General features: G+C 36.8%; 1 protein-coding gene and 1 pseudogene across 4 annotated transcripts in view; one reads left to right on the forward strand and one right to left on the reverse strand.

Annotated features, from left to right (window-relative positions):
• The first annotated feature begins 3,969 nt into the window (after positions 1-3,969).
• AP1G1 (adaptor related protein complex 1 subunit gamma 1) overlaps positions 3,970-23,796 on the forward strand; it is a 72,892-nt gene continuing 53,065 nt past the window's right edge. The window contains exons 1-2 of one of the 3 annotated variants that reach the window (XM_081032938.1): positions 4,201-4,314; positions 17,933-18,036. The gene's annotated coding sequence lies outside the window, so the exon portion shown is untranslated. Of the gene's footprint in view, positions 4,315-13,371; positions 13,540-17,932; positions 18,037-23,796 lie in introns of those variants that run through there. The other 2 variants (XM_081032939.1, XM_081032937.1) reach the window with 2 other exon arrangements.
• On the reverse strand, positions 13,004-13,738 carry LOC308489832 (large ribosomal subunit protein uL30-like; annotated as a pseudogene). Its single transcript has one exon. The product of its transcript is annotated as a large ribosomal subunit protein uL30-like (transcript).

Raw genomic sequence — 23,796 nt, forward strand, 5'->3', positions numbered from 1 at the left:
AGGTCATATGGCTTCAGCTGATGATACTGAGTTATTTAAGAACCCCTCTGCATCTAAGTCCAAGAGAGTTGGTTTCCTCTGCCCCCCATTCCTCCCCCCACCTCCCTGCTCAGGAACACAGAGTCCAACTGCATGCCATGGCTTCCAAAAGCCCTCTTTCACTGCTGTAGCTCCTAGTGATCTCTCACTTTTCTGCTTTTTTTGGGAACTCGGACGTATCTGCTGAGTAATAATATCACTGATTTTTTTGGATTTGGGGACTTTAAAAAAATCTATTTTTCCTCAATGAGATTATAATTATCTGGAAAGTATGGATAGTCCAATTAGAAGTGCCTGTTATAGATTCTGTACACCCAGAACAGCGTGATGTAGTTGAAAGAGTCAGGCAGCACGTTTGGTGAATGATTACTATATGCGCCAAAAGATATATTCAAAGTTGAAAGGTTTAGATTGGAGTCTGGTCTTTGCTGTACATAAGTGTGACAAATCATTTCATTTCTCTGAGCTTCTGTTTTCTCATCTCTAAAATCGGGATAGTAAAATTTATCCTAAAAAGAGATAATATTTGTTGAGCCCTTAGTATATGTCAGCTGCTGTCCTAATATTAATACTTCAAGTGTATCAGCTCATTTAATTACCACACCAGCCTTAAGATGCCAATGCTACTATTAACTCCATTTTACAGATGGGGACACTGAGGTTCAGAAATGCTCAGAAATGTTAAGTAACTTGCTGAAGGTCACACAATAAAGAGAGGAAGAGCAGTTTTAAACCCAGGCAATTTAATACCAGAAACCAACACTTTTAAGTATTCTATAATGCCTGTATGCTTTACAAGCTCATGGTGGGTGAGAAGCAAATGAATGAATGCATATGAATACACTTTTGTAAATTGTAAAACACAATGCACTACTGTTACTTGTAGTGGGCAATCAATAAATTGTCAGGTGGCACAAAAAAGTTTTATACTTATATTCTTATGACGTTGATACTTTTCAAAGTGCTTTCACACATTTGATCTCTCTGCATAATAAGCTGCTTTGAATCCATTTTGGAATAAGGCTAGTCATAAATAAATACTGGCCAGCTGAGGAAATAGGCCCCAAGATGGTAAATACTTTGCTCAGGGCACAAAGTGAGTTAAACCCAGCCAGGATGGGCATCCGAGTGGTCTCACACCTGGCCAAAAACTGAAGTTTTGTTTTTGCTGTTTGTTGTTATTATTTGTTAAATTGAACTGTACAAGTTATCAATAATAAACAAGACCATAAAAATAATGATCTTTTCTCTCAGCTATTATCTCTTCCTAGAAATTTGTTTAATCCTTTCAGGCTGTTGCTATTTTAAAAACAAAAATCTCTTTTAGCATTTGAATCCATAAAACTGCATTATCTTATAAGGCCTTTCGTTTTCAAAATGTAAAACTTTTTTTTCAAATAAAAGTACAGTATGCTCCTTGAAAAAACAAAACATAATAAAGTAAAAAATCCTCTAAATCCCACCATCCAAAGATAATCATCTTTAGATTTTAGTATTATCCTTTAACTGTTTTCCTATGTATATACAGTACACACTTTTTACAAGCTCATTTTATAATAATGTTTTGTAATGTTTTTAAAAATCTGTGAAACCATAATAACCTTCATTTTTATTGGCAGAATAGTGTTTCATTTTATTGATGTGCTGTAATTTATTTATCTGAAATTAGGGATTATGTTTGAGTAGATGTTGATTAAGTCTTCCCAAATTTCAATTGCTAGCCACAGAAACCAAAGATTCCAGGGTAATGATGACCATGCTATGTACTTGGTCAATTGCTTTTAGTTTTCAGTTACATTGAAGGAGGCGTTTGGTAATTATAAAGATAAATATAAGTTAAAAAAAATACATGAAGGGGGTTTGCCTTTTATAATGTCTGTCATTTTCTCTTTCATGCTCTTATCATTGGCATGGTAGAAAACAGCTCCATCTTCTTTCTTAAGAAGATGGCTTAACTTTTCTTTTGCTGTTTGCAATGGTAAACATTTAAATTCAACCTCTAAGCAAAATTTGTCATGTTACAAACAGAATACTTTAGCTAACTGCTTTGCAAATTCCTTACTTTTTTTTAAACCCCACTGCCCACCCTATAAATTCCTTACTTTTACGGGAGCCTCAAACTGTAGTACTTTAGCATGTGTTCATGCATAGCTATACCTCAGAGGAATCCATGTCAAAGCATCATCGTAGTGTACTAGTTTTACACTACTATAGTCAGCCCTTGGTATATGTGAGGGATTGGTTCCAGGACTCCCACGAATACCCAAATTCAAGGGTGCTAAAATCCTTTATATAAAATGGTGTAATATTTGCATATAATTTAAGCACATCCTTCTGTATGCTTTAAATAATCTCTAGATTACTTATAATACCTAATACAATGTAAATAGTTGTTATATTATTTAAGGAATGATGCAAAAAAAAGTCTGTACATATTCAGTACAGATACCTGACTACATAGTACACATCAGCAACAATGTAACATTTTCCCCCCAAATATATTCTAGCTGGGGTTGGTTGACTCTTTTTAGAAGCAACTAGAGGATACTGAGGGCCGACTGTATTTAGGGCTGCACTGTGATCCAGGGATGCACTGTACAATGGTTGTATGGAGGGGATACAAGGTGACTGAATTCCATAAGCATTTTACTCCCCAAACCATTTGCCCTTGGTTGATTCCACCCTGAGTTTGGGTATGGGTGTGGGTGGGTGTGTGCCGTTTTCTAATTTGCAAGGTGGCATGGTATAGCAGAACCCCATGGAGGATGGGGAGAGTCTTTCAGTAAGTCAGTTTCTCTGTGCCGCAATCTTCTTATTTGTAAAACTAAATTACATATGCCTGTCTAGTCTGACTCAGAAGATTGCTGGAAGATTAGATTATACATATACAAAATGCTTTTGATAAACAGTGTGGTGTCAATAGTTAATAAAAAAGTATTACTATTATTATGCCCTTGATCTTTTTCTCCCCCCAGCCACTTGGCATGCCTCAGTAGTTCAAGAACAAAATTGTACAGGTGGGCCCATTCAGTTCAATTTTTGTAAAATCTTTTGAAATTCTGGCATAAGAATGGCTAAGAATAAAAGTGTAACCTTTCTACTGTGTTTCCCCGAAAATAAGACCTAACTGGAAAATAAGCCATCGCATGATTTTTCAGGCTGCCATCCCCTGAACCTATGCCCTAATGCATCTTTTGGAGCAAAAATTAATGAGACCCGGTCTTATTTTCGCAGAAACACGGTCCGACAAGTCCTAAAATCAAGATTTGTGGTTAGTTCAGTTCTCTTTGGCAACTACCCAGGTACTGTGCTTTATTCACTTTGGGCGGTTCACTTTATTGCCAATCTATCTGGAGGATTTTGTTTAGGTAAGTTTAGGTAGGTCACCTTTAAATGGGTCAAGCTATCATGGCCCTCTTTACATTTACATGGAAAATATTCCTATCAGGTGTTAGTAATTATTTATCAAGCCAGGAACTGTCTGGTTAGACTGTCTTTGGCTCCGTTCATTAGTTCTTGGAGTCAGTCAGAAAGCCTACTCTGCAAGGATTTTAACTGTCACTAGTCCAAATCCTCTCAGTTTATATATGAAGAAACTGTGGCCCTGAGAATTTGAACGACTTGTCCAACGCAGATGGTTGAGCGGTGGTACTGGGCTTGGAATCCATTCTTCGTGCCATCCTCTAACTCTTTTTGTAAAGTATCTTGCAAAGACACCATAAAACCACAGAATCCCAGACCACCTGCTTCGCCGCCCGCACTGCCTTCGCTACTATCTTGCGAGCCCCGCCCTCTTCAGGTGGCTCGGTCGCTTCCTGGTAGCCTACGCCCCCCCAAGCGGAACCAATGTCGGTCGGCTCCTGGGTCAGCCGGATCTTTCTCGCTCAGACTCTCCGCAGCGGTGACTCGGCAGCAGCGTCTCGCGTCATCAGTGACAGCCCCGATTCATGCTACGCTGTGCGTCGCTCTGCCAGGAGCAGTCACCTCCTCCTTGGCAAATAGTCCTCGGCGAGGTCCGAGTTCTTGGATAATTGGAGAGGGGGAGGCACGAGGAGTTAAAGTCAGAGGACGCGGAATCGACGAGGAGAGGAAGACAGGGACCGAAGTTTTTGGATAGTGTGTGAGCTTAGTTAAAAACTCCCTCCTTCCTGAGGATCCCTCCGCCTGCAGTAGCGGTGGTGAGGCCGAGGGAGCCGCCATTTTGGATGTTCGGTTCCTGCTGCCACTGCTGCCGCCGCCCCCGGAGCTGCTGGTCTCATTCGAGGTTTCGGGCCGGTGAGTGTCACTCGCGGCGTTAAGAATATATTGCTGCTTTTGCCCCACGCTTGCCGGTAGCTCTTGGCCGGAAGCTTCCTGTCAATCGCAGGGGTCCGGTCCCTGGCTGTGGGGGGGTGAGAAGAGGGGACAGAGGCTGGGCCAGGAGGGGCCCGGAGCCCCAAGGACTGCTCCGACTTCTTGCCGACCGACCCCCGAGGCCTCGGACCCGGAGGCACCGCGCGCGGTCGCATTCCGTGCTGTGGCGTTGCTCGGTCGCTGCGGGCCTCCTTGGACCCGTTGACTTTCTCAGGCTTCGGTCCTCATTTGCGGGCTCATTCAGGGAGCCTGGGGTTAGCCGGGCGGGTCCCACCCCCGCGTGTCTTCTCTGAGCCACGTATCAACGTTCTTGTATCTTATCCCCGGGTCAGGTCTCTCCGAGAACTTTTGAGAATTTCCAAATGCTGAGTTAATTCCAGTCTGCACCGGCAGTGTTGTCCTCTCAGAACCGGACATCGGCCTCGCCTCCCTTTAATCTTCCGACCAACTTCTTTCCCAATTTTCCGTTGTTTTCTTTTTCGTTTTTAAACTCACCTCCCAGTACACTGCTTACCCTTCTCTCAAACTCCTGGTCGGGCGTACATCCGTTTCTAATAATTCTCCCGATCTTCCCGACTGCCTGACAGAGTTGGGACGCTTCGTTATGGTTCCCTGTTGGGAGATCCGTCGAAACACTCGCCCAGCGTGTTTTTAAGCAGTAAATGTTGATAAACCCAATGGAATGGCTTTTGGGAGGGGTGGTAGGGATAGGCTGTCAAGTGTTTTCTCGTTTGTGTATTATTGCTTTCCTTTGCTGAACACTTACCTTTTGGGTTCTTCTTGACACTGTATTTTTCTTGGTGTTTTATATCCCTAGGCATGGAAATCTGCCGGTGAAGAATCTTAATCTGATGCAGGTAGAAAGGAAAGTAACTTTTTTTTGCTGCTGTAGGGATTAGTTAACGGAAGAGAGGAGTGATAGAAGATTTCTTAGTGAACTTAACTTTCAGGTGTTTTGTCCAGTAATCGTCTTTGTCAGCGGATTCTAAAAAATACTTGGATTGACTTTTGTATTGGATTTTTCTGGATTTTAAATACTTCTGTTCCTCGTAATATTTATCAGACTGCATACAGCTTAACTTTTGGTTTAAAAATATAGACTCTCCAGGTACCCATAATCTCATCACTTTTATTCTCCTCTTAACATATGTTTGCAGTGTAGCATGCTTGAATAAAAAGCATTTTACAGTAACTCACTGCTTCTTTTCTACATTTCAAATTAGGTGAGTGATTGTATCACCTCTATTTCATCTTAGCCTGGGTTTTTACATCTGCTAAAGAGAAATGACTTATTTGAGATTTCAGCCTAGTGACTGCTGAACTTAAAATTTATAACGAACTGGACCAAATATTCTAATACTTCTAATTCATGTATCAGTGCATTAGTCTTATTATCAGGTAGGTACATTCCTGTACTGATCATATCGTGTATTAGTAGAAGACTGAATGTTTTCATTGTAAATAGTGTTCTTGTTATTTATTTTAAGGAGACTTCTCAAAAATAGACGTATTTACTCTGAAGCTGTGGAGTTTCTCTTTGTTTAAAGGAACTCTAAACCAAGAGTCTTTTACCAAAAAAGTTTGGTCTAACACGGAACGTTTTTGGAATGCTCACTCATTTATTATTGGAAGAGCTATCAGATAGGTGTCATTTAACTCGGTTCATTTCATAACACAATGTACTGATATTTAAATGTCATTCAAAACTACTTACTAATGGTTTGCATTCAGTTGGAGAAAGTGTCTTTCTGCCTTAGAAATTATAAGCAAAGTGCTGTTTAGTGCACTGTAGATTGATCAGCACAGACCTGAGTATCTATTTTATCTAAAGTTGTTGGGATTATACTTGAATGAAATAACATTATTGTTTAGAAAACCTCAGTTAATTTTTGGGGGGAGCAGTTGCTTGTTCTTCGATCTGTTTCTTTGACAGCAGTTCTAGATTTGAGGGTGAATTTTAGAGTGAAACTAAAGTACAGAAATTGTCAGCAGTGCCTTGGTAATATTTCATCCCACTATTTTTAAAAGTAGTCTTGAAATCAATGGTATATAAAAACAAAAACCCAGGTTTTTGTGATTTATAAAAACTTTTTATGCAAATTGAAAAAGTTGAACAAGTATTTTCCAAAACATTTTTAAAAAAAGAAATGAATTATGGGGTGGCCAGATGGCTCAGTTGGTTAGAGCGCCAGCTCTCAACAACAAGGTTGCCGGTTCAATTCCCACGTGGGATGGTGGGCTGCGCCCCCAGCAAATAAAGATTGAAAACAGTAACTGGACTTGGAGCTGAGCTGCGCCCTCCACAACTAGATTGAAGGACAGCGACTTGGAGCTCATGGGCCCTGGAGAAACACACTGTTCCCAGTAAAACAAAATAAATGAAAGTATAATTACTAATATCAAATAAAATATGTAAAAAAATATTGAATTGGGGAATTACTGACCAAAACAGATTTTTGAAATGCTTAAATCCTGTTATTTGCATTCGATGAGGAATTTTAAATTTTGTGTATACAGAAGGACTTAATTGATAACAAATCTTTAAAATTTTTATTTCAATTTAGCTTCAGAAAATCAAAGTATTTTCTTCAAAGTGCAGCAATTTGTTTAGTTGGTATTGGTGCTTTGTCAATTGTTTTCAGTTCTCGATTTTGGCTTTCTTGCATCGAAACCTTTGTTAATTCTGTTTAGTTTTTTTATGCAGGATATTTAAAGTAGCAAGCAATTTTAAAATTAAGAGAACATACAGATTTATCTAAGTTCTTATTTTTTTGGCTTACAAGTCTTGAAAATCATATCTTGGTCAAAAAGTATTAGGATATTTTCATTTGCTTTTTATGTAGAAAATTTTATTTCAGTAAAGGCAGTCATTTCTGTGAAAATATGTGCAAGATTTTTTCTTCACTGAGGGAGTAACACAAAATACTTGATTTGGCATGAGTTCTGGTTACTGTAAAAACTATCCCTTGTCAATGTTTGAAGGGTCCAGAAATGGGAGGGGGGAAAAAACCAAAACACACTTGCTAAACTTGTTGAGTCAGCATCAAGCTAACACTTGTATAAAAGGCTAAGGTTTAGGATAATATGATTGAAACAAGAAATGCTTTTTTCACCATTAGATACTTAGACGTTTTGCTTCCCCCAACCCAACTCGAACCATTGGAGAGGAAAATTATCAGTAAGTTATAAATATTGTCAGTGAAAAATAGGTTTAGAAGGAAAAAGTTATTGTTTTTTAAAAGAGAGAGAAAATATATATAACTTTTGTACTTTATGAATATTTAAAGACATCTTAAAGGAAAGTAGTTTTTACACCCCCTCTTCCCGTTGTTACAGTGCAACAGTCACTGTGAAACCTGATAATGCAGTTCCTTTGCTCACTCCAGCTTGTTGTAGCTGATTGTTTTTTCTGTTGTACCAAGCATCCTAGACTTTTCAGCTTGTCTGGCTTTGAGGTTAATGCTATGGATTCCTGGGAAGAGTAAATATGAGAAAGACATGAACTTAGATCTTTTGAACTGTAAAATAGTTGCACACCCCTTTTTATAAGCCTTTGGTTTAAAATTAAGACTGACATAGAATAGATGATGCACTATTTGGCTATAAGATCTAACTTTTGTAAATAATTACACAATTGTACACCTCAAAGTAAAAGGAGTTCCATCAGTGTTTTTACAACTCAATTTAGTGAAACTATGTATTAATCGTCACTATTGGGAAATTGTTCAGTTTCAAGCTGAAGAAAAGTTCAGTTAATTTTTCTTATTTCTGGTATAAAGTCTGCAGAAAAGATTTGGTTCCCTTCTCACTTGATGAATTTTTTGAAAACGTGGTATTTTAAAAATCTGATGAAAATATGGTTTGAGATGAATGGGGAAACTAACTGAAAATAATTAGGCATACTGTGTAGAGTAATTGAATCTATAGATATTATGTTTTTGGTATGATTATTGAAGGAAAACTATTTTAAGAAAAAAGACTCTTTTTTTGATAGTACCCAATATATGTGATGTTTTTATAAATGTGTATTTGTCTCTACCAGTAAATGCTTGGCGTTATTTTCTTTAGAAACTTTCCATGATGAAAGCTTAAATAATGGTGTTGATTATTTAAGAAAGTAGAAAGAGGAAGTAGCTTACAATTTGATTTTATTAGCATTTGGTTGTATTATTTTTATTTACACTCATAGAACTTTTTGCTGTTCCTTGACTACTCCCATGTTCTTTCATTCTCCTTGAACCTGTTCTTCCTATAACTGGAATCTTTTCTCTCTTCGTCTACCAGTGAACCCATTCTTCCTGCTCTCTCTCTACCCTCAGGCAAAGAGGTGTAGCCCTTTTTTTAGTACTTGTTGAATTGTCTATTTTTCCTTGATCTTTAAGATATTAAATTGTGGCATTTCTAATACTTGGCACAGTAGTAGCTACTCTGCAGAGTAGATGATGTTAATAAAAATAATATGAAAAAAATGTTCAAGTGCTCAGATAAATGGTAATTGGTCGATACTAGAGCCCAAAGCAGTCAGGGTCCTGAATGAGTTATGGGAATCTATTGCAGGTCCTTTACTTGTAACTGGGAGAGTTGATGTCAGTGAAATTTATTTTGAGGTTTAGAAAATATATACAAAATCATGTCTCCATGTCTTTGAAAATATTCAGATGTTTAATTCCGAAATTGATATTATCCTTTTCTCTTTGTGATTTACCCAGACTTTTTCTTACACACAAGCTTTAAGTGGCAGCAAAGAAATCTACTCATCCTGCCATCTTTTCTCTTTTAAATACCTATTTTGTAATTTAGTATGCTGAGGAAACTAATAGTAAGTTGAGAACTTAAGTCTTTTCCCCCAAAATGGAAATATGTTGATCATTATTTGTTTCTGACTCTCCCCATGTGTTTGAATAATCTACTTTCATCCTGCTGAGTTTTTTGCTTTTTTGGTTTTTTTTAGTTTTTTTCATCTGTCTTTTTAGTTTACAAAATAATAGGTATCCATTGTATTAATAAGTGAAAAAATTAAAGTTATACTTTTTAAAAAGCTAATCATTTTCCTCAACCCCTTCACTATTACACCCTAACCATTTTGTCAGTTTATAGGTATACTTCATTATTTCTCTTCATGCTGGGTCAAGTACTGTATATACAAACATAAATGTCCATATTTAGTGATTCTTTGTTTTTACAAAAGAGAGAGATTTTTCATATTACTCTGTAACAAGCTTTTCTTAACATATCATGGTCAGTAAATGTAATTCTATCTTGTTCTTTTAAATATTGCTATTAAGTCACATAGTAGATTTTACCACCAGAAACAGCACTACAATAAATATCCTTATACACATCATCTTATTTGCTGGTGCTTTTATTTCTACCGACTTGAATCTCCAAGGTGGGATTTCTGCGTTAAAGGAAGTATATTTTAAATGTTATTATTGCCAGATCACTCTCTAAGTAGGTTGTTATATTTCCACCTTCACTGGCAGTGGGTTTTCCTTATTATCATATTATTAGATGTAATTACTTAATTTTTACTGGTCTGCTATATGATAAATGGTCTCTTAGTTTTGTCTTAATTTTAATTTCCCTGACTATTACTGGGGTTAGCTTCTTTTGATACGTTTTTGGGCCATTTGGACTTCCTTTATTAAGAATTGTCTGTTCATGTCCTTGGTTCATTTTATTTAAAATTGTTTTTCTCCTTATCTTGTAGGAACAACTTATAGTATATTAATTCTTTGTCATAACACATGTTCATTCATCTGGAATTACCTTTCATATGGTGTGAAGTAGGGGGTCTTAATGGTTTTCTGTTGTATAGAGAGCCAGTTATGCCAGGACTAAATAAACCATCCTTTTCTCAATGAATTAAATGCCACCATATCATATTAAGTTCCTATATATGTTTGCTCTATTTCTGGATGTTCTGTTTTTCTCTTCCTGTCCTTTTAATTTACTGTTTGAGTATAACAACTTTATAGAAAGTTACACTGTATTAACAAAAGCTCCTATCACTATACTCGACTATTCTTAAACATTTATTCTTATATCTCTGTTGATTGAAAATAATTCTGTTGGGTTCAGACAACCTCAAAAAGGCCCACTGTTTGGATTTGCACTATATTCATATATTAATTTGGGGAGGTCTGACATTTTTAAATAATGATAAGTTTTCTTTATTATAATGAGCTTCCATTTGTTCAGGTCTTGTTTTAGTTTTAGCTCCTTCAATAAAGCTTTCATAGATTTAATTTCTTCATCTAGTTCCTATACCTTTCTTGCTAAATTTATTCCTAGATATTTTATAGTTTTTAACACTTGTCACTGGGACTTTCCCTCTTCCATTTCTAACTAATGTCAGAAATACGGATTAAAAATGATTCTTTAATTTTCTATGGACCAGTCCTCCCCATCCCCCAGCTCTCTATAGGTATTCAGAATTAATTAGAACTTGGATTCATGAAGAATATGCTAGGGAAAATTTGTTATCTTAGTATAAAATCACTTTCTATTAACTTACTAATAAACTTTCTAATGTTGCCTTGTAGAAAAATGTCCTTTGATAAATGTGACTCTGTTCTTTGAGGAATGCCTTTTTATTATTTTGAAAGTTTGCAGTTTTGCTTTGATTATCCATTCTTGTGGTTTTTGTTAATTTTTTTGAATTTTCAAAGCAAGATTTATTGCTTATTATACATTGTCATTATTTGAAAGATATCAAAATATACAGAAATTAAACTATATTCACAGCAAGCACAGGTAATAAAATCTCACTTAACATTTATTATAATACCCTTTGGGGAATATCTTTTTTTTTTTTTTTTTTTTTTTTTGTGTGTGTGTGTGTGTGTGTGTGTATACATTTTTTATTTATTTTTTTGTTGAGAGCCTACTGGCCCATGTGGGAATCGAACCGGCAGCCTTCGGAGTTAGGAGCACGGAGCTCTAACCGCCTGCGCCACCGGGCCGGCCCTGGGGAATATCTTTTAAAAACTAAGATTTTGTTTTGAGAATTTCATGACAATTCTTTATAATTGAGGACTGTTTAAGATGTTCTTTCTATTATTAGGATTGGGAAAGTGAAAATTTGCTTTTTATTTTATTAGGGTCAAGTTAGATTTGACCATGTTTATATATCATTGTTTATTTGATCTTTATTGCTTTTCATGCATCTTAATGCAGTCGAATCATTCACTAGGCATATTTAAATTTACATACATCTATTTTTAAAATCTGAGTTTTGATGAATTTTGATTATGGATAATTAAGCATAAAAGAAGATTCCTATAATTACTGTGACACTTTAGGGAGAATTGAGCTTAAGACCTTTTAGAGGTATGCCAGTTGGCTGCCTAGACAGGGTGTGGTGGTATCTTGATGTGGTCACACATTTCACAGCCTGTTTCATAGCCTTGAAGATCCAGAAATTCCATTTTAGTATTTCACCTAGGGATGATTCAGCCTAATCAAACTCACTGATATGTAAGTTAGGATAACAATGTTGTAATTCACAAGGGGCTGTACTTTTCTACTGAGTTACCTGTATCTGCTTTCCAGGGCACCCTGTTTCTTCTATGGAGGTATTTGGGAGGCAAGGTACTTGAGAAAGCTGTTCATAATCAGAGAAAGTTGCATTGTGAGCCTAAGACCAGAGAGAGCATTTAAGTTGGATGTTCTTGAGTGTTCATTCTAGGCCATGGCGAAACCTGATGAAAGAACTATTTCTGTCCCACAGTGGTGTTTGCCTCTCCATTGACCAAAATACTTATCTCCAGATTTAATCTTTCTTATTCAAACAGTGATATACTAACACTGGTATCCCTTTTTTTCAGTCTGTAGAACAGAACAGTCCCTTTCTATGAACATATTCCTTTTTTTTTTTTTTTTTAAACTTGATTGGGTAACTGTGTTTTTCCCAAGACCCATCAACTCCAAGTCAAGTCATTGTCCTTCAGTCTAGTTGTGGCGGGCACAGCTCAGCTCCAAGTCCAGTCGCCGTTTTCAATCTAGTTGGGGGCGGGGGGCAGCCCCACCATCCCATGTGGGACTCTAACCAGCAACCTTGTTAAGAGCGTGCGCTCTAACCAACTGAGCTAACTGACTGCCCACGAACATATTTCTTTATACAGGGGAAGTAGATGTGCAGTACCCTTGTTCCCCCACCACTCTAAGAAAGAAAAGCATAAAAATATAAAGACAGTGAGAAAAACCAGCCAAGTCAGATTCATGACAGCTGGTATCTGTAAGATATAAAGTAAAAGTCTGACTGAAGCATAATATAATATTATTGATTCATTTGGTTTAAGCTTTCTTATCATTTTGGTCATAGTATTTTGCAAGTTGTAAATTTATATATATATATATTTATATATATATATATATATATATGTATATGAAAATATGAAATAGGGGTTCTGTGTGGAGCATAATGTAAAAGTATAGTCCGTATGGAGAATGTGAGAGAAAAAGCATGGTAACCTCTTTTGGTGAGTGTTGCTTAGGTCCCTTGAACATTCTCAGCCATACTTACTGGATGTTACACAGTAACTGGTAACATTAGTTGAAATCTAATTTCTTTTTTTGTTTTTTTTAATTTGAAAGCAGTCACTGTTTATTAACTGACCAGATTACAGAAATGCCCATGGTAGATACCGTACTTCATCCTTCTAATCAGCCTGTTGATCTGGTCTTCCCTGGTGCCAGCACCTCCACCTTCTACGAAGTGGGTGGTCTTTTTCTTCATTCCACCTGGTGGAGATGATAATTTGAAGGGCCACAGGAAGTTGTTTGCTTCTTTGAAGCATTTTCCAACAGTACACATCTCTTGAATCAGAGCCTCCATGCAGATGATGCCATATTTACCAAGAAGATCAAGCAGTCAATGTGTTATCTGTCAGGGCAATTCGCTTTTTGTTGATTTTGCCATACCACGCTTGTAGATCATTTCATTTACTGACTTCAGGTTTGGGTACCCCCATTCAGTGTGTGGTTCCACAGTCCTCAGCGTGCTAACTGAAACCTTGTTGAGCTTAACAAAGGTGCCATTGAAGATCTGGAGAAGGCGAAGGAGCTGCAGCACCTTTCGGACCTTGGGGCTCACACCACAGATGCCTCTGATCCTCATGACAAGTGCCACGCTGGGTTCCGTAGGTACATAGAAGTTGCCAGCATTTCTTGCCATCCTCACCATTCGAATCTCAGTTCTGTACATCTGCCTGTATTCTTTGTGACAGTGCTTAGCTTTTTCGTAGATAAGCTTCCTTCTTGTCTTTCGAAGCATCTTTTGGGCAAACTTCTTTCTCAGGCCCTTGATCTTCAGCTTTGCGAAATTCCTTCGCTTTTTGTTAAGGGTTTCTATTCCATTAATGGTTACTTGGTAAATATGGTGTAAATATAGGAAAAAAAGTGTCAAGTTTTCTGGCACAGCAGGAACCTCCTTCTTCTCTTCTGCACCCTCCCTGTTTCGGGCCAGAAAAAGAGGTGAAATCTAATTTCTTTTCCTGAGTCTTTTCTTATTGTTTAGCAAGAAAGACTTCAAGTACAGTTTTTGTGTTGGATAGAAAAGGAGATAATTTTTATTTTAAAAAATTGCTTTTAATGTAGGATTTATTTTTAGATTTAGAGTTCATAATATCTTTAGGTTTAGGGGAAGAAGGACCACAAAGCAGCAGGAGCCCCGGTTTTTTTGTTATACGTTCTTGACTTTTGGCTGTCAGTAACTTTGCTCACAGTCAGGTAGTGTGAGCTCAGAAGTAGGAAGAAAAGTTAACTGAGCAGAGCAGAACAGAGGACTGGGTTGATTCCTGATGCTATTCTTATAGCTGTTGGTGAGCAAGCTGGTGCACCTTTATTTTGTGTGCTTTCAAAAGGACAAGTATGATTTCTTTAGATAAGATTTCTTGCATTTAGAATTCAATAAATACAGTATTTGTCAGAGTTCCTATTCTTTTAGGCAAGGGGAACACAAGAATGAATAAGACAAAAACAAGGATCTAGCCTTAGGGAGCTTATATTTGAGTGGAAAAATAGGCATTTCAAAGAAACAAAGATAATCATGGCCTGGGGATTGTATTGCTATATGAGGAAAATCTTTATCCCTTAAAGGGATTTGTGGAGATTTTGGAAAATAGTAATTTTTTTCCATTTTGGGGATAAATTTTAGGAACATATGCAGTGATTTTTTTTTTTTTGGTCTCTCTCTTTTTTTTTTTTTTTTTTTTTTTTTTTAGATTTTATTGGGGAAGGGGAACAGGACTTTATTGGAGAACAGTGTGTACTTCCAGGACTTTTCCAAGTCAAGTTGTTGTCCTTTCAGTCTTAATTGTGGAGGGTGCCTTTCAGCTTCAAGTTGTCCTTTCAGTCTTAGTTGTGGAGGGCGCAGCTCATCTCCAGGTCCGGTTGCCATTGCTAGTTGCAGGGGGCACAGCCCACCATCCCTTGCGGGAGTCGAACCGGTAACCTTGTGGTTGAGAGGACGCATTCCAACCAACTGAGCAATCCGGGAGCTCAGCGGCAGCTCAGCTCAAGGTGCCGTGTTCAATTTTAGTTGCAGGGGGTGCTGCCCACCATCCCTTGCGGGTCTCGAGGGATTGAACTGGCAACCTTGTGGTTGAGAGCCCACTCACCCATATAGGAATCGAACCAGCAGCCTTCGGAGTTAGGAGAATGGAGCTCTAACCACCTGAGCCACCGGGCCGGACCTATTGTCTCTTCTATTTAAAAATTTATTTCCTATACTCATTTATAATTTTGATTACTTTTTGTGTAATCTAATTTAAGCTCCAGAAGCTAATTTTGTTTAACCATTTTGGATAGAAATTTTTCAAAAATGAACTTTACACTTTTTTTCCTATATTTACACCATATTTATCAAGTAACCATTAATGGAATAGAAATGCATTTATCTACAATCCCTGTACCTGAACAAATCATAATTTTCCTGTGTTCCCTGTCCATCCTTGTCATAAATATTTTTACTTTTTATTAGTAGTTTTAAAAAAGGACAAAGGGACATTTTATTTTGATAAAATGTATAACCCATTTGAATATAAAACATACGAACACTTAGGCATTGAAAAAATTATTAAATACTAAATGTAAATGGTTAGACATAAAAGGAGAGATTGACCGAAACACAATCATAGTGTTAGACTTCAATATATCTTTCTCAGTCTTTGATGGGTTAAGTAGTTAAATTAATAAGAACAGACAGTGTCTGAATACAATTTTTAGAAATTGGTTATTCCACAGATACAGTTTTACTATTTTTGTCATTTTGTAATTGTCATCTTTATTTTTTAAAAACAGCTTTATTGGGGTATTATACACAAAATTGCACATACTTAATGTGTATTATTTGATGAGTTATGATTCAGTTTTTATATTCAGGCTTTTTCACCCTTTGATTTAATGTTAAATGTTGACCTTAATTGAACCATTTAAAAATTTTTTTTTATTGGGGAACAGTGTGCTTTTCAACAGCCCTTCAGCTCCAAGTACGTGTCCTTCAATCTAGTTGTGGAGGGCGCAGCTCAGCTCCAAGTCCAGTCGCCGTTTTCAGTCTTAGTTGCAGGAGGCGCTCAGCCCACCATCCCATGCGGGAATTGAACCGGCAACCTTGCTGCCAAGAGGTTGCGCTCTAACCAACTGAGCCATCCGGCTGTCCCATATTGAACCATTTCTTGATGAGTCAGTTCTTATTATAAAAACTAATTATGGTACTGTTTGTAATTTTAAACACTTCTAGGACTTTAGTGGGGAATTGAATGCTTTTTGCTAGCACATTCCGACTGTTATGCTGTGTGTGTGTGTTTAAGATATATGCTTTAATTCTGGATTTTTGGATTTAAAAAAAAATTGTAAATTTAGGTAATTGTGGAAGTCAAAAGTAGAGATTTACCAGTTATTTGATCTTTTCCTTTTTGATTAATCATTTCAAAATTTTTATAGGTAAAAATCTGTAATGTAAGGATACACATTTTTTTAAAATTGTGGTAGGAATGCAACATGCTATCCTCTTGACAAATTTTCAATTTCACAGTGCAGTATTATTAACTATAGGCACAGTATTGTATGGCAGATGTCTAGAATTTATTAATTTTGCTGTTATACTATCTGAATGCTTGTTTCTGCTATATATAGGTTTTATTTGTTTTACTGCTGTTTTTTATTTCTTCCTTTGCTGTTAGGTGATGTTTTAACTATAGTCAGCTATTTCCTAAAATAGCTTCTGTCTCTTGACCCTCCATCCTTCTTTCTTTCCCCTCCAGTTTTCTAATTTGTTCTGTTCTGGAACAGGCTGAACTGAGAACCTTTGTAAAATAAATGGCTTAGTGTGTCTCTATAGTTGCACAAGACTATAAAAGTGGTTTGGAAAAAATAAAATAAAAGTGGTTTGGATTCTCAGCTATGTTCTGTATAGCTGAGTCATTACATTACATTCATACCTTATTTTTTTAAAAATAAAGTTTGCTATTGTTGTTTATGACAGGCGTTTAAGTTGTAGTTTAAAGAATCTTGTGGTTTTTGAGTATTTTGAAAAGCAAGTAAAGACTTTCCAACAATAAGGAAATCCACAACATAGTAATAAAAGCAAGTAGGTCATAGTATCTATGTTATGTGGTCTATAATATTCACTACATAGATTAGATGTATTTGAATTTAATAATTAACATGAAATATTAGATATAAAACATATGAAGAATCATAAACATTCGCTTACCAACTACCTAGTCTAAGAAATAAAATACCACCAATATAGCTGAAGGCTCATCATATTCCCCTCCCTTCCAGAGGTGCCTCTGTGTTGGATGTAATCTTTTTTTTCACATACATGTTCTTATTCTCTTACTGCATTTTTGTATTTCTAAAGAATAGGTTCTTTTACATGTTTTTTTTTAAATAATGTTTTCTTTCTCTCCCCACCCCCCACCGGCTTTCCCCTGCCCACTCCTGTTCAAGCCGTTGTTTCTCAGTCGAGTTATGTAGGACACAGCTCCCTGGCCCATGCTGGTATTAGGAGCCTTGCGCTCCCCTGGCTGAGGCCATTAGTCGGCTGCTCATGGCAGCTCATGGCAGCTCTCGCCGGCTACTGGCCACTCACGATGGCTGCTGGCCGCTCGTGCTGGCCACTGGCCGCTCCTGGCAGCACGTGGTAGCCCATGGCAGCACAGCAGCCCCAGGCAGCTCACGCTGACCTCTGGCTGCTCATGGCAGCCCAGCTCCAGGGAGAGCCGTTGTTCACAATCTTAGCTGTAGAGGGCGCAGCTTACTGCCCCATGTGGGAATCTAACCCACCACCTCGGCTTAGGAGCACAGCGCTCCCACCGGGCCTGCTGTCCTTTACATGTTTTAAACTTGTATGAATATTACTGTATATCTTTCTGTAACTTGTTTTTGCTTAAAATTAATTTATGTAAGGATAGTTTATATAGCAAACATTATGGCCAACGTTTGTTTAGTGCATGCATACTGTGTGCTAGGCACCATGCTAAGAATTTAACATGTATTCTCATTTAATTCTTGTAACAATCCTTTGTGGCAGGATTCTCCCCATTTTACAGATGAGGAAACGGAAGCTTTGAGAAGTTAGGCCATTTACTCAAGGACACACAACTAATAAGTGGTGGCGCTGGGACTCAAACCCAGGTAATTTTACTCCAGGGTCGTCATTTTAAACAATGATAAGGATCACTAGATAAGGATCAGGGTCCACACTCCTTTATCTCAATTTTGAAATCCAAAAAAACACTAAAAACCTCTTGGTGTTGAAATCTGACCTGACCAGATATGAGGATGTTGGTAGCATTTATTTCTCTCTTTCTGTGTGAATATTCATGTGTTGCTGCAGAGATATTTTTGATAATGCAACTGCTGCCCCAGACATGGTGGGCCACTAACGATGTATAGGATATGTAAATTACCACCACTGTTACCTTTCTAAAATTCAGAAAAGGATTCTGAGTTCTGTCTTAAAAGTTTTGGATGAGAAAGTGTGGACTGGTCGTACTGTGCTACAAAACTTTCTACATGGGATTTGGAGTTGGGCTGACCCAGAAAGTACTTAATTTCACAAAAGAAAACAATTCTAAATATATTGAATTAGTTTGGTCATGACAAAATTTGGCTTAACATACATAAAATTGTCTGTTCTGTCATTGATCAGCAGTTTCTGCTTCTTTTTATTATAATGCTGGACTTCTAAAAATTTGTTTTCCTCCCTAGACGTTTGGGTTCTTAAGGATGGAGACCATGTCCTTGCCAGTCACCAGCACCTATTGCAATGCCTGGCATAGAGAAGGCTCAAAAAATATTTGTTGAATGAGTGATTAGCACTTTTTGTTATAACATGTTTCCCTATTTCTTAAGTCATCTATGTGGTAGTACGACTAAATGAATTGAACGAGGAAAAAGAAAAGGTGCATGAAGCTAACTTCTGATTCCATGTTTTTTACATTCTCCTTTCCCACTTTGAAATGGATGTAATGATGCTTATGTTGATATCATTTATGATATTCTATTCTGTTTTATTTATAACTGTAGTCTAAGGGGCTATGAACTGTTTAAGTATAGTGTATAATATGTTAGTTCCTTATTGCAGTTGCTTAATGTATTTTATCTTTGTACAGATCTTATTGACAGTATTTAGGAAGGGACTACATTTGATTTATAAAGAATGATAGTTTTAAAATTAACAAACTGAAAATAGAGTGTTATGTAAAGTGATCATTAAATATTTGTTCTCATCTATTTTGAGAGCTAATTTTATGCCCTTATTTTTTAGTTGATTGAACAGAGGCTTATTTAGAGAAGTCATATGGCTTGCCCTAGGTAGCTTGACTGATAATGACGGTTATTTGGATCTTTCTTTTATTGTTTTGGCTGTAGTATTTCTTTTAAGTATGTTCTTTAATGCAATTCCTATATTTCTTTGATTTATAGAAACTGAAGATTATTTAATATGATTTTGAGAGTATGTAGTTGAAAGATTTAAGAACTTTGACCTGCCATTCCAAATCTTCTTTCAAAATATGAAACCATAATTTCCAGGATTTGTTAATGTAAGAATACTTGGGAAAGAGGCAGGAGGAAAGGCTAGTTTATTAGGCCCAATTCTGTACCCCAGCAGTTTCTTTCTGCTTATAATTCTCTTTAATTGCTGTTTATTCCAATGCATAAGTTCCCTGTGGTGTGCTTCCTTCCTTTCGGTACTTCGGCCAAAATATAGGCACAAATTTCTTGTTCTCCTCTGCAGGATTTGAAATGGCAGAAATTTTCAGAATAGACTTTCTCACATATCTACTGTAGAAATAAGAGAAATTCACATTCCTGAAGATTTGTTGTTTCCCCTCACATATTTAAAGTAGTATTATCTTCTCTTTGAGTTCTCACTTCACCTGTTTAGAAGTCTAGAAGTGGACGTAGCTTAACAGGCAACTTTTCTGACCTGCCTGTGTTTGTAAGGCACCGTCTTTTAACCTGCCACCCAGGAACTCCTTTCTAGACATGGTGGGAGAGACAGGAGTCTCTATGGAGTGCATTTACTCCATCTTCCCTGGAACCAGAACTTTTTATTTAGTTTTGTTTATTTTTTAGAATGTGTTCTGAAATATATGAAATTCTTTATGTGAATTAACTTTTCTTTCCATGTCTGTTAAGATATTTTCTTGTGGTACATAAAGAAATCAAGTAGTATTAAGTAGTCATAGCTCCAGGAAAAAAATCACTGCTTTTCTCTAAGCTAGAAGCAGCCTAATATTGGAGGAAGAGTGCTGAATGGTGGAATCACGAGACATGAATCAGGCTGAGCTAGTGGCATAAACTGTATTTTTGTGATTCTGTAACTGATAGCTAAGCAGTTGCTCTAGGTAACTTGTTTTTCTCACAGCTGGCTTAAAATTTTGTGATTTTTTTCCTGTTGGACTACACGTTTTGGGACAAGATTTAGGCTTTTTTTGAGTCTTTGTTTGCTTTGTAGACAAACAATCACTGAGGTCTTCATAGAGCAAAGTTGTTTTCTAGCAGAGTATTCCCAATTGATGTTTGTTGATTTTAGTTGCCATACATTTCTCTTGTTCACCATCCACTAAGGGTTAACAATAAATAAGATTCTTTTTGAAAATGGAATCACTGGGCTTTGGACAGTCAAAAACTGATTTTATATTTAGTTCTTGATGTCCGAGAGCTGTAGTAGCTTTATGATTTTCTTAAGTTATATTCCACTATGTTGGTGTTATATATAGCATATTGATATTGCTTACTTTAAATCTTTGTTTTATCCTAAAGTCAGTGGTATTTATGGTTATTGTGAAATAAGTAGTTCGTTAAATATCTTTATTAATATTTTTTAAATTATGAAAAATTTAAGGATTCAAATGCCCTGTTTATTGGAGCTTTTAAAAAAAAATTAAAAATTTTTTTTATTGGGGAACAGTATGTTTTTCCAGGACCCATCAGCTCCAAGTCGTTGTCCTTCAATCTAATTATGGAGGGAGTCCAGTTGCTGTTTTCAGTCTTAGTTGCAGGGGGTGCAGCCCACCATCCCATGCAGAATTGAACCAGCAACCTTGTTGTTAGGAGCTCACGCTCTAACCAACTGAACCATCCGGCCGCCCCTACTGGAGCTTTTTGACTTTTACAGAGATTATTAAAAACTTCTGGACTGGCCTGGTGGCTCAGGCGGTTTCCAAGCTCCTAACTCCGAATGCTGTCCGTTCGATTCCTACATGGGCCAGTGGGCTCTCAACCACAAGATTGCCAGTTCAACTCCTGGAGTCCCGCAAAGGATGGTGGGCAGTGCCCCCTGCAACTAAGATTGAACACTACACCTTGAGCTGAGCTGTCGCTGAGCTCCCGGTTGGTTGGAGCGCGTCCTCTCAACCACAAGGTTGCCGGTTCGACTCCCGCAAGGGATGGTGGGCTGTGCCCGCTGCAACTAGTAACGGGACTTGGAGCTGAGCTGCGCCCTCTACAACTAAGATTGAAAGGACAACAACTTGACTTGGAAAAAAGAAGTCCTGGAAGTAAGTATACACTGTTCCCCAATGAAGTCCTGTTTCCCCTCTCCAATTAAAAACAAAAATGAGTATTAAAACAAATCTTATAAAAAAAACTTCTACTATACATGAAAATAGAGAATAATGTACCTTCATGTAGTTACAAACTTTCAGCAATGATTAACATTTTGCCCATCTTGTTTCATTTTTTCCTCTTCCTCTCTTCCTCCTTAATTCTTCTTTTTTTCCCCTGGAGTATATTAAAACAAACCTAGCAATCATATAATTCCATTTGTAAATGTAATGCTCATTTTTGAAGTATTAAGGAGAACTCTTGCCTTGGAGTTCTAAGACCTGGTTCAGGTGCTAGCTAGTTCTGTCACTTAACACCTTTATGATCTTAAGCAAGTTGCATAGTTGCTCAGAGACCAAGTTTCTTCGTGGGCAAAGTAGGGATAATGATCTCTGGCCTTTGTTCAAAATTGTCTAAGGAACAAATGAAATAATGTAGAAGAGCTTTATAAACTTCAAATACTAGACCCTCGAGTATTTCTAATAAAAAGTAACAAAACAACACTGTACAGGTAACTTTGTCTAGTTTAGGACATGCAATCGTAAGAGGGCTAATGTGGCAGAGCATATTAGGGAGCTTTTCTAAATTCCTAATGTACTATTTCCACCTTGATCACTGATGTCTTAGTGAAGTAACGGGGGTGGGAATCCTTCTGATATGTTGGATTAGAACAACATCAAGAATCACTGATTTAAAGATTCCACAGCTAATATGTACTGAAGATTAGTGTAGTGATAGCTTTACCTAGTTTTATCATTTTTCTTAACATTATTGAGGTATAATATATACACAGTACAATGCACTTGTTTTCAGTGTACAGTTTGGTGAATTTTGAGAACTCTGTGTACCTATCACAAACATTTCTATTAGCGCAGAATATTTCCTTGCGTCCCAGTCACCCTCCATCCCTACCCTCGACCCCATCCATCACTGATCTCTGTAATCGCTATAGATTAGGTTTGTCTTCCCTTGAGTTTCATGTAAGTGAAATCATACAGTATGTCCTCTGTTGTGAATGCTTCCTTGCTCAAAAGAATGTTTTTGAGACTCTTCTGTGATACAGATTAGTTCCGTTTTATTCTGAGAAGTATTGCTTTATATGAACATACTGTTATCATTCACCTGTTTATGGACATTTGGGGTGTTTTCAGTTTTTCACAGTTACAAATGAGGCTTCTATGAAAATTTGTGTACAAATCTTGGTGAGGACATATATTTTAATTTCTCTTTGGTAAATACTTCTCTTGGGTAAATACTGAGTGGGTTTACTGAGTTGTATGTTAAGTGCGTAAGGAATTTCGAAACTTCCAAAGTACTGAAACAACATTTTGCATTCCCAGAAAAGTTCATTTGTTCTGTATCATTACCAACACTTGGTATGGCCAGTTTTTAAAAATTTTAACTGTTCTAGTGGTGTGGAGTATTATCTCATTATAGTTTTAATTTGCATTTCACTGCTGTTAGTGACATGAAACATCTTTTCATGTGCTTATGGTCATTCATATATTTTCTTTTAAGAAGTATCTATTCAGATTTTTTACTCATTTTTAAATAAGATTGTTTTATTGTTGTAAAATTTTTTATATATTCCGAATAAAGTCCTTTGTGAATATGAATTGTGAGTATTTTTTCCTCTTTCTATGGCTTGCCTTACTTTCATTATGACATTCTTTGAAGAGCAAAAGTTTAATGTTTTTATAAAGTCCAATTTATTAACTTTTTTCTTTGATATTTTGTGCTTGTTGTATATGAAATCTCTGCCTAACCTGAGTTTCCAAAGATTTTTCTCCTGTGTTTCCTTATGGGAGATTTTTAGTTTTAGCTTTGATGTTTAGCTTTATGACCCATTTAGAATTAATTTTTGTGTATTGTGTGGTATTAGGGTCCAAGGTTATTTTTCCCCTCACATTGATACCCAGTTGTGCCAGTGCCATTTGTTTGAAAGACTACCTTTTTGCTATTGAAAAACCTTTGCCCCTTTGTTGAAAACCATTGAGCATATTTATGTGGGTCTATTCCAAAACTTTCTGTTTTGCTCCTTAAATTCAGTTCCACACTGCCTTATTACTGTAGCTTTGTAGTATACCTTGAAATTAGGTAGTGCAAAGTCTCCAACTTTTGTTTTAATATTGTCTTTGGCTATCATACGTCCTATATTATTATTATTTTACTTTAAAAAAGATTCATGAAAATCTGACACTAACAGTCTCATCCGCTGAGATTGGTTTATTTTTTTTCCTACTCACATTTAAAAGAGCACCCAGTCAGTATTCTGAGATGATCACCATTTCTTAAAAAGGTGATTTAGTCTGACAATTGGTCCACTCTCCTAATGTCTCA

The sequence above is a fragment of the Rhinolophus hipposideros genome (assembly GCF_964194185.1).
Source record: "Rhinolophus hipposideros genome assembly, chromosome: 21".
NCBI classification, from domain to species: Eukaryota; Metazoa; Chordata; class Mammalia; order Chiroptera; family Rhinolophidae; genus Rhinolophus; species Rhinolophus hipposideros.